The 13,639-nt window shown below is 41.2% G+C and overlaps 1 protein-coding gene and 1 long non-coding RNA gene across 3 annotated transcripts in view; both read right to left on the bottom strand.

Annotated features, from left to right (window-relative positions):
* DPP6 (dipeptidyl peptidase like 6) overlaps nt 1–13,639 on the bottom strand; it is a 548,806-nt gene that overhangs the window by 441,330 nt on the left and 93,837 nt on the right. The gene's annotated exons all lie outside the window — the stretch shown is intronic.
* Nucleotides 1–13,639, bottom strand: part of LOC146768104 (uncharacterized) — a 75,653-nt gene that overhangs the window by 28,735 nt on the left and 33,279 nt on the right. The window lies entirely within an intron of this gene.

Below are 13,639 nucleotides of genomic sequence, written 5' to 3'. Positions count from 1 at the left end.
GAACACAGACAGGCCTGTCTATTCCCACAGATATCTACTGGCCTCAAACTTTAATTGAGTTTGAAAAGCTAAAAAAATAGCAGTACAGGGCTAGAGGAAGTCTGGACCACAGCACAGAATGGCAAAAATGGCTTTGTTTACAGTGCTTCAGCAATTCTGGGCAGTTCAACTCTAACAGAAGCTCAGAAATACAAATCAAAAGAGGAGAGTTGCTGCTTGCTGTTATCCACCTTGCTGCTTCAAAAGCTTTTGAGTGACTGAGCTATTGGTTACTTTTCAGAGTTCCTGAGTGTCTAAAAAAACGTTAGATCAAAAACCAATTGTTTCTGGTAAGGGTAATACCCATGAAAAAGTCTCATTTTCCAATGAGGCAAAAAAACCTGTTCTCTATACAAAAAATACTGGTGCAAGACAGGTATGGCTGCATGCAGTCTGAAATCAGGTGTCTCCTGGAGGGCAGGCCCAGCAGAATTTTTCCATTATCAGGACAGTAATGACACTCATCTGCACCATTTCTGTTCACACCTACAAGATGCTCTGAGAGTGCATGAAACACAGAGTTTTAAAAAAACTACTGGGGTTCAATACAGATTGAAACCAAGCTCTCCACTATCTGAAGCAAAGCAGAATGTTCAAATATTTCTACCTCGTCAATGATGCATAACGTTTAATGTTGGTTGGCTGCACTCATTTTTGAAGGAAAATAAAATATTTAAAATGAAAGCATAATAAACTATTTAATAACTTAGTCATCAGCAGAAGTCACAAAGACAGACCCTATAAAACAGTCACATTTACATCATTACGTGGTAATAAAAGTGCTCTCACCCTGACACAATTTGTTATCAGGATGATGTTTTTTCCTACAGTATTTTCACAAGCAGGAGACTGAGGAGCATTTGTTGCTTTTTACACTGTTTTAAGAGGTTTAGATATCTGAAAAGACAGTCTTCACTATCTGAACTTTGGCAGTTAACTAAAACTAAAACTAAAATTGATCCTCAGCCCTATATAAAAAAATCACATCTCACTAACACAAGCAGACAGCCCCGCACTCCATCCATTATGAAGTACTTTTGAAATACTATTCCTTATGACAGTGGTAGCTTTTAAAATGAGTTGCAACTGAGAATGTATTTTAAGAGGCTAAAATAAAACATCAATTGGCATCTGACAACCAGGGAGATGTGGGAGAAAAATAACACCTGTTAAAGATAGTCCTGATGTACAAGAAGATCCATCAGTATTTTCAGCAACTCCATCAAGGCTTTTCCTGGACAAGAGAATATATTTCAATGCATGGATTTTCCCAGACATGTGGTTATCCTAGCAGAGAAGGACAACACTGTAAGTACTTCTATTCTAGAGCACCTGGATTAGAGCTTTGTGCAGGTTTTGGACAGCACCAAAGTCACAGTTCTGCTTTGTGAATTGGGCTTATAGGTACTACTCAACCTGAATTAGTATCTTTTTATGCTGGGTGAACATTTCCTTGTAAATATGGGTAAAAAGTAGATAAACTATCACTCTCTGCCTAACTGCACTTTTAAAATTCTGCTAATGCTGTGCCATATGTCTAGTGCAGTATGCAAAAACCTGAAATTAATGAGAAGATATTTGAGGATCTATTGTCTTTTTTGATAGCACCTGCTGCAGTCAAGTTTCAGAACTCCACTGAAGATTTATTATGTTTTCACAAAGTGTGTTTTCGTACAGGGATTTTGAAACTGGAGAAAAAGTTCAAAATTATATACCAGTATTTTTTTCTGCCTACATGTGCATAGAATCAGACAACCATAGGATTTTAAGGAGCTGGAATGATCCCTAAAGATTCTCTAGTCCCAACTGCCCCTGCCAAGGGAAGGAACAACTCTCACTTGAGCAGGTTGTTCAAGGCCTTATCCAACCTGACCTTAAACACTGTCAAGGATGGGGCATCCAAAACCTCCCGGACAAACTGTTCCAGTGTCTCACCACTTTCATAGTAAAGACCTCCTTCCTAGAATCTAAATTCCCCTATTTTAATTTGTACTCATTACTTCTCATCCTATCACTTGTATAGGACATACTCGTATATTTTTATAGTTTTCCCCATTTATCATGCTATTATTGTTCATTAAATCAACAAATTAAATATTTAAGTAATTATCTTCTAAATGCAAGATAATATTTTAAGATCTGATGTTTACAAACAGAAAAAGGCTCCTAGGAGAGCAGGTGGCATCCACCAGGGCTCAGGATTTGGGCCAGTTCTGTTTAATATCTTCATCAATAATTTGGATGAGGGGATCAAGTGCACCCTCAGTCAGTTTACAGATGACACTAAGTTGTGGGGGAGTTTTTATCTGCTGGAGGGCAGGAAGGCTCTGGACAGGGGATCTGCCAATGGAATCCTGGCTTACACCAAAAATAGTGCAACCAGCAGGACCAGGGAAAGGGCTGTCCCTGTGTACTCAGCACTGGTCAGGTCATGCCTGGAGTGCTCTGTCCAGTTCTGAGCCTCTCACTACAAAGAGACTTTGAGGTGGAGAAAATCCAGAGAAGGGGAAAGAAGCTGGTGAAGGGTCTGGAGAGTGAGTCCTGTGAGGAGCAGCTGAGGGAGCAAGGACGTAGAGGATGTAGCAAAAGGAGTGTTGGTCTCTTCTCACCAGCAACAAGCAGCAGGACAAGAAGAAATGGCCTGAAGCTGCACCAGAGAAGGTTCACTCTGGACATCAGGAAGAATTTCTTCACTGAAAGGGTTTTCAAGCTTTGGAACAACCTCCCTTCCAGGGAGGTGGTGGAGTCACCATCCATGGAAATACCCAAGACATGACTGGATGTGGCACTTGGTGTTTTGGTTTAGTTGATGTGGTGGTGTTCAGGCAAAGGTTAGGCTTGACCTTGGAGCTCTTTTCCAACCTTAATGATTCTATGATTATATTTCCAAGTAGTACCCAGAGGTGTCACAGAATGCATGATAAAACCGTAAGCCAGAAAGTCAGGACTGAAAGTTTTAAGCAGTTATGAATTAATTACATTGCTGAACTTCACTAAATAATACAAGAACTCTAAAAATAACAAAAACTAATAGTTATTTGCTCCTAGTGCTTTTATTCACCATTTGCTTTTCAAATGACTGAGATTTCCATTTGCAAGTTCCTTCATAATCATCATGGAAAACAACTGCCTTTAAAAATACTGTAATTGAATATTAGATTTTCCATTAAACACATGACTGCAAGGCTATAAGATAGGAGACAGTTTACTATATACTGACATACTCTCAAAGACATAAAAACTGATAATACAAAGGCTATTATTGCTTTGATGTGCATGAGATTATAATAGCCAAATATAACAAAAGTAGGAGAGGCACATAATAACAAGTAATAACAAGAACCACTGACAAGACAGTGTCTTCTGCACACATTTCTCCTGGGCTCATTTTTCTCCTGGCTAAAACTTCTTTTGAAACAGAGGTGCTGATTTTTCTAAGTGTTTTTATTACTTCAAAAGTAGCAAAGTAAACTGATAATTTCTCTGGTTTAAAGGATATTTACATTCATTTAGTTTTTGGTCTGACAGATACAGTTTATAACCTGGCTCTCTAGGGCAGATATGCTGTTTAAAAATACAATGAAACAAGCAGTGACAGTCTGAATTACAATAACTGGTTAATTCAAAATGAATAAACAGGCTTAGGATTAAGAATGAGAACCCAAGGCTCCCCAGTAAAAGAGAAGTAGTTTAATCAGCTGCCCAGTGGATCTTGTGGTATCCTGTGCCCCATGAACCCCAAACTGCATTCAAGTTAAAATTTTCATAGCTAAGGGGAAAAGGCTCTTCTACATCCAGGAAAGGATTTATGGGATTGAACCACTTGGGCAAAGGAAGGAACTCATGCTTTATATAGGTGAAAACTCTAACCACAAGGTTTTACAGAAAAAAAGAAATAAACTATCCCTGCTCTATGCTCCTCCACCATTCTTTCTGAAGCAGCAGCTGTGTGTTTTTTTTCAGTAAGAGTTGATGAATGCCTGTCAAGGGTAGCAGCACATACTGGAACAGTCTTGCAGAGATCTGGACAATTTCTCCTGACCTGGCACAGGCAGAAGGTTGTTCCATTGTGAAAGAGAGACAAACCTCAGCATACAAAAACAGCCTGTGCAGGCACTTGGCAGACTAAGATGAAAAAGGAAGATATTAAACCCACATACATATCCTGAGTTTTAGGCTACAGCTGATCCAAGAGTTCCAGGACTGTAATTCTTAGTTTACATTACTAAATTCTTGACAGCTCTAGCTTTGATGAGCTGAATCCTGGTTTTGGATTGAGTTCTCATTTCCTCCAATAAATGAGTCTATACCATCACTTTACCCCTAGTGTAAAAATTAAGACTGCTGTGGACTGAAGACAACCAGAGATGAAAATTATTACTCAATCCATGTATGGAAAAAAACCCCAAAACATTACAGGAGTGAAAATTTGTGACATGATCAATTGCAAAAGATAGATGAGTACCCAGAAAACACAGATATTTAATGGTGGATGACAATCTTAATGAATTAATTTTCACTCCAGAAATTGAATAAGGCTTTTCATTGCCTCATATATCACTGAATCATTTGTTTACCACATTAGCCAAACACCATGAAAACAGAAGAGAAGAAATCAGATCTTGAAAAGAGTTTGGTGATGATGTAAGAAAATTGATGCATTTTCACATGGCTATTATATAACATATTATATTTTTGCAAGCATTTCCTGGGAAAAAATAGCAAGTATAATTTTAAAAATGAGAATTCTTATGACGTAAAAATTGATACAAATAACACAGAAATATAGCAAAAACAGTGAGAGTAATAGGATAGAACACCATCTACTAAAGCAGCCAGATGGAAATTCTGGCTGGCAAGTGGAAGAAAGTGATTTTCCACACAAAACCTTTGCAAAAACTTGGAGACAATGAAAGGAAGAACAAGTTGTATTAACAGCTCTCATGAATAATACGAGAACTTTTACAATTTATCTGTGGAAAAAAATAAACAGCCTATGAGACAGACTTGCCAGGAATAATGCCTCAAATCCAGTACCAACATTCAAAAGGAAAAGTAAAAAAAGAAAGAAAAAAAAATCCAGAGAGAAGTATCTTTCTTCTTATAGCAAGAACCAAGAGCTGGAACATAGTGGTTGGTTATTGCTGAGCAATGAGGGGCTGACAGGTCATATCTTGTAGTAACTGGGACCTTTCTGCAATTAGCATGTAACTCTATTGCCATCGGAGATTCCTAGTCAGAGAAATGTTTGGGACATTTGATTTTTATCATGTAGGAATAAGGCTTGAATTGCACCTGATCTTAGAGAAGTAGTTGCAAGCAGCAAAGCTAAGTGATGTGACAGGAAAAAATCTGAGACAGAAAGAGTCAGATCAAGTACTGGCCAAAGGAAAACAAGAAACAGAACAAATACAGAGGCATTCAGGTCCAGGATACACAGAGGGAGTAAAGAAAGACACGTGCTGAAAATTACCTTATTCTAATTTTGGAAAACACAACCAATTAGAGAAGAAAGAAGGCAATATGTGCAGTTATTGAAGACACAGGGATTTCCAATTAAACAGAGCTACACAAAGTGACTTCACCAAATCCAAGAGCCCCCAATGTGTAGAGGCTACAGGAAAGGACTGCCAACAATTCAATCACCATGTTGGCAGTTATGCTGTTAGGTCAATGACCAATTCTGTTCCAGCAGGATTGAATAGCCAGCTGCAATGTTATCCCTGCAGCTCTGACAAGGCACTAACTGCAGACCATATACTTGTGAGCAAGAGCTGCCCATAGAAAATAAAGCCATGTTGAGGCCAAATGTAAGGTGTCAATAGGAGACTCACAAAAAAAGCCAAGAGCAAGTACTGCATAAAGTTCACACTGGCTGACATGCAGAACTGAACCGGTTATGGATTTAATCACAGTAAAACATTAGGAAAACTTGATGTGATGCAGGCATAAAAAGTATCACAACAGAGTTTATGCTGCATTGCATTAAAATTAGAAAAAAAAGTATTTTCAGGCAATGAACTAGAAATAACATGTCATATATCCCAGGAACAGAGTGAAATACAGAATTCATGGGAGGCATTTAAAACTATAATGGAATTAAGACTGTCAGTAACAAACAAGAAACTTATAAAAATTGAGGACTTTGACTTAAATCCACTTTCTACAGCACTGCATGGGGAAGTGTCTGCTCAAAGGTTACTGCTCCAGTTTCTCTAAGCTGAGAAGTATGGAGATGTTCAAGTGTGGACTGTTGACACAAGAGAAAAGTTTATCACGAGTAGAGCATCTTCCATGTTGAGTTCAGACACACAAAAAGGTAGACACAATCAGAATGTGGTGAAACAAAAAAGTGCTGTGGTGTCAGCTCTTCCCATTTATCCATGGAGGAAGACAGAAATGCCTAAGTGACCAAGACACTAAACAGCAAAGACAAGAGGGGAAAGTATGAGTTCCTTGTTCCAAAACATGGAAACACTGCAGTTATCTCCTTCCAGCAGACAGAAAGTCAGGATTCTGCTTGGTCTCTTCAGAATAGGCAATCGCAGCCTAGGAGAAAAATGATCATCAACAAGCCAAGAAAACCTCTGGAAGAAGCTCAGACCAGGGAAGCATCCTACTGAAGCAAAGAAGCCAAGAGCACAAAGCCTTTGGAAACAGAAAATCTGGTCTGCTTCCAGCTCTGAAAGAGCCATACAAAGGAAATGGGCTAAACTGCAGTAGGACACACAGCATCCTCCACAGCCAGGGACCAGGACAGACAGAACAGTGGAGAAAGTAACTGTGGAGTAAATACAGAAAAATGGAACAAAAGGGATGATCAGGGCAAGCAAAGAGACTTCTGGTTGTGTTATGTTGAAGGAGCAGAACTCAAGTTTAAGGATCACTATAGTGTCTGTCAGCAGCAAAGTCCTCTGCAACACCAGTAGTAACAGGAAGTGATTGAGCAGTGTTTGCCAAAGGGAAAATCCAAAAATGTGCTGCAGATTGGCAACCACAAGAGCTACATAGGACACTGCATAGGAATTTCATGGTGCTGCACAGGTAGCAGGAAGAAAGCATTAGAGAAGCAGCAGAAATTTTGTCTATTCCTGGACTTCATGGAGTGAATATGAGCCCAAATTATCACATCAGGTAAAAAAGGTGCCTTAACCCATGGCTATTTTACTGTCAGCACTTCCAAATCCTCTCAAGCTATTTCCCAGCAAGTGAAATTATTTCCACTCGTGTAAAAGGAGAGTAAATCACAACAATTCTTATGTGGCAGAGGGCTATTCCTCCTTGCCCAGGCTGTTAATGACTGCCTCAAGCAAAAGGCATTAGAAAGGCAGGCTGGAAATGATAATGAGTCAAGAAATCAGCCAAACATGAACCAATTGCACTGAAATAGCATATTTTGATAGTGGTGTACATTAATAAATATTAATATAAATTCTAACTATTTGAAATTCTATCAATTTGTTTTATGTGCATTGATTTTTTTTCACAAATCTGCAAATATCAGCAAAGTTCAGCTGGCAAGTCTTTTCTCAGGGCTTTGTAACTGTGTGCTCACCTCATGGGTAAGAGCTGGCATCTTCAGCAATATTGCCAGAAATTTTATGTATTTATTTATTTAAAATTCAATTTCAAGTGTGATGTCACATTCAAAATAAGTTTTTCTTGCCTAGAATGAAATTCCTCCCCATGTCTTCATATCACCCAAGCACTGTAAGTTTAAACACCTTTTCCTCTGCAGGTCTTATACTCTGGAACTGCTTTTTACACACTGCTATATCCTTGTGCTTCCACACACCATCCAAACTCCCTCAGGAGCCATCACTGGACCTCTTGCACTCCTGACTGCTGCCAAATGCCTGTAACCTCCACTGAACTACGTTATTCTTACACCTATTCTCCTAAAATCATAACTGAGAATATTGCTGTTGCACCATCCCCATCACCATCTCTATTTCACCCACTTTGTTTTGCCTCTTGTTGTCCATCAGGAACATCCTGCAGAACCTGTGCTTACCACACCTGGCCCTTCTTCCAGGAGCAAAAGACCACAGGTGCTCCTGGAGTATAAATAAGCATATAATCCATCAATTCTCAAAACTCACCAGGACACATTTTTCTGCTCTTGCCTACAGCTCTTAATTTGCTCCTGTCTTTGCTGTTACTTATGATTAAAAGCCTCAACTCTGTTATTTAGCTCTGTGAAGCATGCAGCTTATATGAGATGGTGCAAAACGCAGGCTGGATCTTACAACTTGAAACACTCCATTATATTAAGAAGAAGAAAGAGGCTTATGATTAACTTTGATTTCAAGCCACAAAATGAAACAGTTCAAAGCCATTTTAAATATGCTTCTCACAGTAGGAAACAGAATAAACCAACAAAATAAACTAAACATTATAATCAACCCAATTATTACCTTCTATTAGCCAAGTGCTCAAGGGATGAAAAACCCTTTTTAACCCAAGTGAAGCATTACAGAGACATTATCCAGGGGAATGGTTTCCAGGCTACTTTTAGGTTAATCCTCAAAAAATATTTGCCTTTCCTTTAAAGACATTCAGGTGATTGGTCTTAAAGGTGTGCAGGTGAGAAATTAAATCTTAGGACTGTGTTCCACTGTCTTCACAAGTCTCATGGACAAGTATCAGCAAAAAATATGGGGGATGGAATATAATAGTTTAATAATAAAAAGCCATTCACATACAGCAATTACAAAAATTACAAAATCTGGCAGCAGCATCAGAAAGATGAAGGGGAATGGCATCCACAAGAAGAATCCATAAAGCAAATAAATAACCAGCTGACCTCACATCATCCCTGAGTGTTTGGCATTGTGCACAGCTCCAGATCACTCTCTGTATATAAAACTGACTACCCCTCCTCCCTGGGATTTAGATCATCATGTTGGATGAGATTTAAGCCTTTTTTCTCTCAGTGAAGGGCAGGAGGTGCCCCTCTGGGCAAGATGAGGGGCCCAGGAGGTCTCAGCTGAAGCCCTGCTTCCCACCCTGCTGTGCCCATGGGAGGCATTGGCCCCTCTGCCTCAGCACAGGAAACACAGGGAGGCTCTGCTGACCACCAGAAGGGATTTGCCCTCATCAGTGGGGTTTTCCCTCCCTCTTCCCACTCTCTTCTCCTCTCCCCACACTTTTCGCACTGATTTCTCAGCTCTGTTTTCCTGCCTGAGGGGAACCAGGAGCTGGGGGATGGGACACCACTGAGAAATACCATTTCCATAGTAATTTGAAGGCTGCTGAAACACTGAAACTGCATGGTGGAGATGAATTTATCCTTCTGTTTTACAACATTCACCCTTCGCTGCTGTATTTAAAAGGTTGACATAACTCACCCCCTCCCCAGCTCCCTGAGGAGGTTCCTCACAGCAAGGGGCCTCAGCTGCCCTGGCACTGAGATAGAGCTGGAGGTAGAAAAGCTGTTCAATAGGCAAAGCCCTGGGAGATTTTTATCATGAGAGGGAAAAACAGTGTGAGGTTGGGCATGGGCAGCCCCAGGAGAGCTGCAGAGAGCCAGGGTGAGCAGCCAGGGAGGTTCATGGCTGGGGTGTTGTCGGAACCCTGGCCTGGCTCAGGGGCTCCGTGTGGTGGAAAATCTCTCCTCCAACCCGAGCTTCCAAAGAAAACTCAGCAGTCTCTTGTTGTCCAGCCTCAAGGCAGTTTATTGCAAGATATCTAAAAGATTTTCTTCTGGGGCTGCTGTGGTTTGCTCAGAGCTCAGGCAGAGGCACACACACACCCTGACATCCTCTCTGACTCCCGACTGCTTCTTCTCTCCCCACCCAGGGCTGCTGCTTTTATATGGTACATTATGTGTTAAATGTTTACAGTTTTTCCCCAATGCCCATTACCTATATTAAATGGTGCTTTTCTACTCTAAACCAATCTGTGAGTGACAACATCACCAAGAACATGGAGGCAAGGAAGAAGAAAGAGGAGGAACAGGACCAGCCCAAATCCCTCCATCTTAAAACCTCTGACCCCCATGTACAAAGTAAAACCCCCCCATACAGGTGTTAAAACCCCCCTGTACAACACTAAAAAATTCTTCCCTCTACTTTGTAACTACTTCTACTATAATATCTAAACTTTTGTGACTTCTTGTTCTACCTGCAAGGTTGGTAACTCATTCCATGGCTCAACCCAAAATCACAGCTGTTTCCAGCTGCCTGCCAGGGTCTCAAATGCTTCTGACCTGGACCCAGAACATCCAAAAATGTCTGAGGGACATTTTGAGTTCCAACAGGGTGTGAGGGCAGGGCATCTGCCAGCTCCCTGACAGCTCTGGAGGCCATGAGGAGGAGGAGGAGGAGGATGTGGTGGTCACTCACTGAGCTGAAATCATCACTAACCTTGTGGTAAAGTCAGTGAGAAAGGGAAGTGAAATGCTTTCCTCAGTCAGGTCAAGGCTCACCCTGCTCCAGCCCTTCTGCAGCTGAAGGTGCTGATGGCTCTTGTCCCTGCACCCTGGAGTTTTCCCCTCATGAATTTTCTCATCAGCCTCCCATCACCTTCCTCAGGGCTCAAATCAATCATCAAAATGAAAACCACCATTATCCCTGGGGCTGTCCTGTGCAGAGCCAGGAGCTGGATTTTGATGATGTCTGTGGGTCCCGTTCAACTCAGAATATTCTGTGATTATCCCCATTCTAGGAAACCATCCTCTTTTCTCCAGCTGTGTGTGGCAGTGAGCAGAGCTGATACAGTCACAGCCATGTTAAGGCATGACTGCCTTAAACCCTCATCCCAACCAATGCAGCACTCAGCTCCTATTTCTCCTTTCCATTCTTTGGGTCAAGCCTTCTTCCATGAGCCCAAAATGGTTCACCATTTGGTTATGATAATGAATTTATGATATTTATGTTGGTGCCAAGCCTACCATAAACTACAGCAGCTCCCTGGAAAATAGTTCTTTTGGCTTAGCCAAGTAAGCCATTTTATTTATGTCCCACTTAAACATCCGAATGCTGAATTTAAATGGGACGACAAATCAATACTCAATAGGGGAGGTGTGTGAGGAGGGGAAACCAAAAATCTCTCTAGCTTTGCTCCCAAACATAAATTTGGAGAAGCAGGAGGAAAAGATGCCCATGAGACTGAGTAAAACTCATCTGAACACATTCAGCACAATCCTTATCTCTGGGAAAACAATTACTATTAGAGATTCAATTAATTCTTGCTGTGTGTTAAAATTAATAAAGTAGAAGGAGAGAATGATGGCATAGATGATTTTTGATCAAATTTTAATTTACTTGTTTGATTTGGGAATACTTGTTTAAGTTGCTCCATTTTCAAAATCTAACATTATCTACTGGAATTTGCAGTAAATTTATAGTTATTGATTGTCAAAGCTTTGGATAATGGGACTTGTTTCTCCATACCCAAGAGATATAAAAGAGTTTAGAAGAGACCTATGATGTATCAGATCAAATTGCACTCTTTCTTTGGAGTAATGAACAAATTGTTTCCCATTTTTCAAAGAATTATCATAGAACAGTTTGGGTTGGAAGTGACATTTAAGACCCTCCAGTTCCAGCCCCCTGCCATGGGCAGGGACACTTTTCACTAGTCCAGGTTACTTGAATCACCATCCAACCTGGCCTTCAACATTTCCAGGACTGGAACATCCACAGCTTCTTTGGCAAACCTGTTGCAGTGCCTCACCACCCTCCCAGTAAATAATTTCTTCCCAAAATCCAATCTAACCCTGCCCTTTTCTGTTTGAAGCACTTACGTCCTGTTCTATCACTGCATGGCCTTGCCCAAAGTCCCTCTCCAGCTCTCTTGGAGCCCCTGTAGGCACTGGAAGGAGCCCCAAGGTCCAGCTCCAGATCTCTTGGAGCCCCTGGGGGCACTGGAAGGTGTTCTAAGGTCCAGCTCCAGCTCTTGGAGCCCCTGTAGGCACTGGAAGGTGCTCTAAGGTCCAGCTCCAGCTCTTGGAGCCCCTGTAGGCACTGGAAGGTGCTCTAAGGTCCAGCTCCAGCTCTTGGAGCCCCTGTAGGCACTGGAAGGTGCTCTAAGGTCCAGCTCCAGCTCTCTTGGAGCTCCTGTAGGCACTGGAAGGTCTAAGGTCTCCCCAGAGCCTTCTCTTCTCCAAGAAAAGTAACGCCAGCTCTCCCAGCCTGCCTTCACAGCAGAGGTGCTCCAGTGCCTGGGTCACCTTCATGACCCTCCTCTGGAGTCCTCCAACAGCTCCATGTCCTTCTCACATTGGGGGCCCGGAGCTGGATGCAGCAGTGCAGGTGGGGTCCCACACAGCTGGAGCAGAGAGGCAGAATCACCTCCCCTGATGCTGCTTGTGGTGCAGCCCAGGAGACAGATGAGTTTCTGGGCTGCCAGTGCACATTGCCAGGCCACTCAAGCTTCTCATTAATCAGCCCTCCCAACTAAAGCCCAGCATAACACACAGCAGGATTTGGAATGTCAAAGTCCTTCATGCTCACCAAAGGCCCGTGGCATCTTGCTGTGCAGGGGATCACGGAGTTACAAGAATATTTCAAGTTCAAGAGTTATAAGAACCATTCTTGTAAATCTTTCAGATTTACAGAAGACATGGAAAGCACCAAGAATCTTCACCCCTACTGAACCTAGATTTCTTACCCTTGAAGAAGCACTGCTGATCAATAACAAGCACTCACAACAGCACCAACAGGGCACCTTTATGGCTATAATCGAATGTAGGCATTTACTGCCAAAATGTGTTAAAAATATTTTCATTGACTAGATTTTTGTTTTGTACTAAAGCCATATATCAGTAAGGGAGCTCTCAAAATAAACATTTGATGCCGGCAGATTAATTCTCCATTAATAAATTAGCTCAGATTTATGACCCTGGCATCACATGCGAGATAAGGCATCCACAGAATGTTGACAGGCTCATCAGAATTGTCTTGACAGTTTAAGTAACATCTTTTGTCAAACTTTGCACCTTTGCTCCTAACCCTGTTTCCCTAAAGTCAGCAGGAAATTCCTATGCTGAATGCCAACATTTTGCTTTGCTAAGGATTTTTCTGTGACTTTTTTCTCTATTTGCTTTCATCTATAATTGCTGATTTTGTTTTGCTTTTATATTATAATTTTTCTTCCTCAAATTAGTTTGTCCTAGTTACAAAACAATGCAAAGTTGGGTAATTCATATATTTTTTTCCATAATCAATATTTAATTATTTTTGCCTCAGATATTTACTTTATGATGTGAGTCTAGAAATGAAGCCTGTAAAATCTCCATCAACTGTATCTTTTTTTTTTTCTTTTCTCAAAGTCATTATAAATATGTAGCAGCCACCCTACAGTCAACACCAAAAGCTGCAACAGACTATCAAGGCATTGTGGTCTCATCCCCTCTGGCATTTAATCCACACAGGGATGTGACCCCAATCCTGCCTAGGAAAAACTGAGTGGTACCCAGGCTTCAAGGAAGCAACCTCACAACTTTTTAAGTCTGTTCTAGACTTCCCAACAGAATTTTTTTGCTACTATTACAATATACAATATCAGAGATGTTACATTCCTCTGAGACCAGTGGAAGTGAAGTGTAAAGTCTGTCATGAAATTTCTCAGGCTTTGCTCAAAGCAATTCCTGGAT

The sequence above is a fragment of the Lonchura striata genome, chromosome 2 (genome assembly GCF_050655825.1).
Source record: "Lonchura striata isolate lonStrDom1 chromosome 2, ASM5065582v1, whole genome shotgun sequence".
Taxonomy (NCBI): domain Eukaryota; kingdom Metazoa; phylum Chordata; class Aves; order Passeriformes; family Estrildidae; genus Lonchura; species Lonchura striata.
Note: the sequence above shows the minus strand (reverse complement) of the source record. Positions and strands in the feature narration are given on the sequence as shown.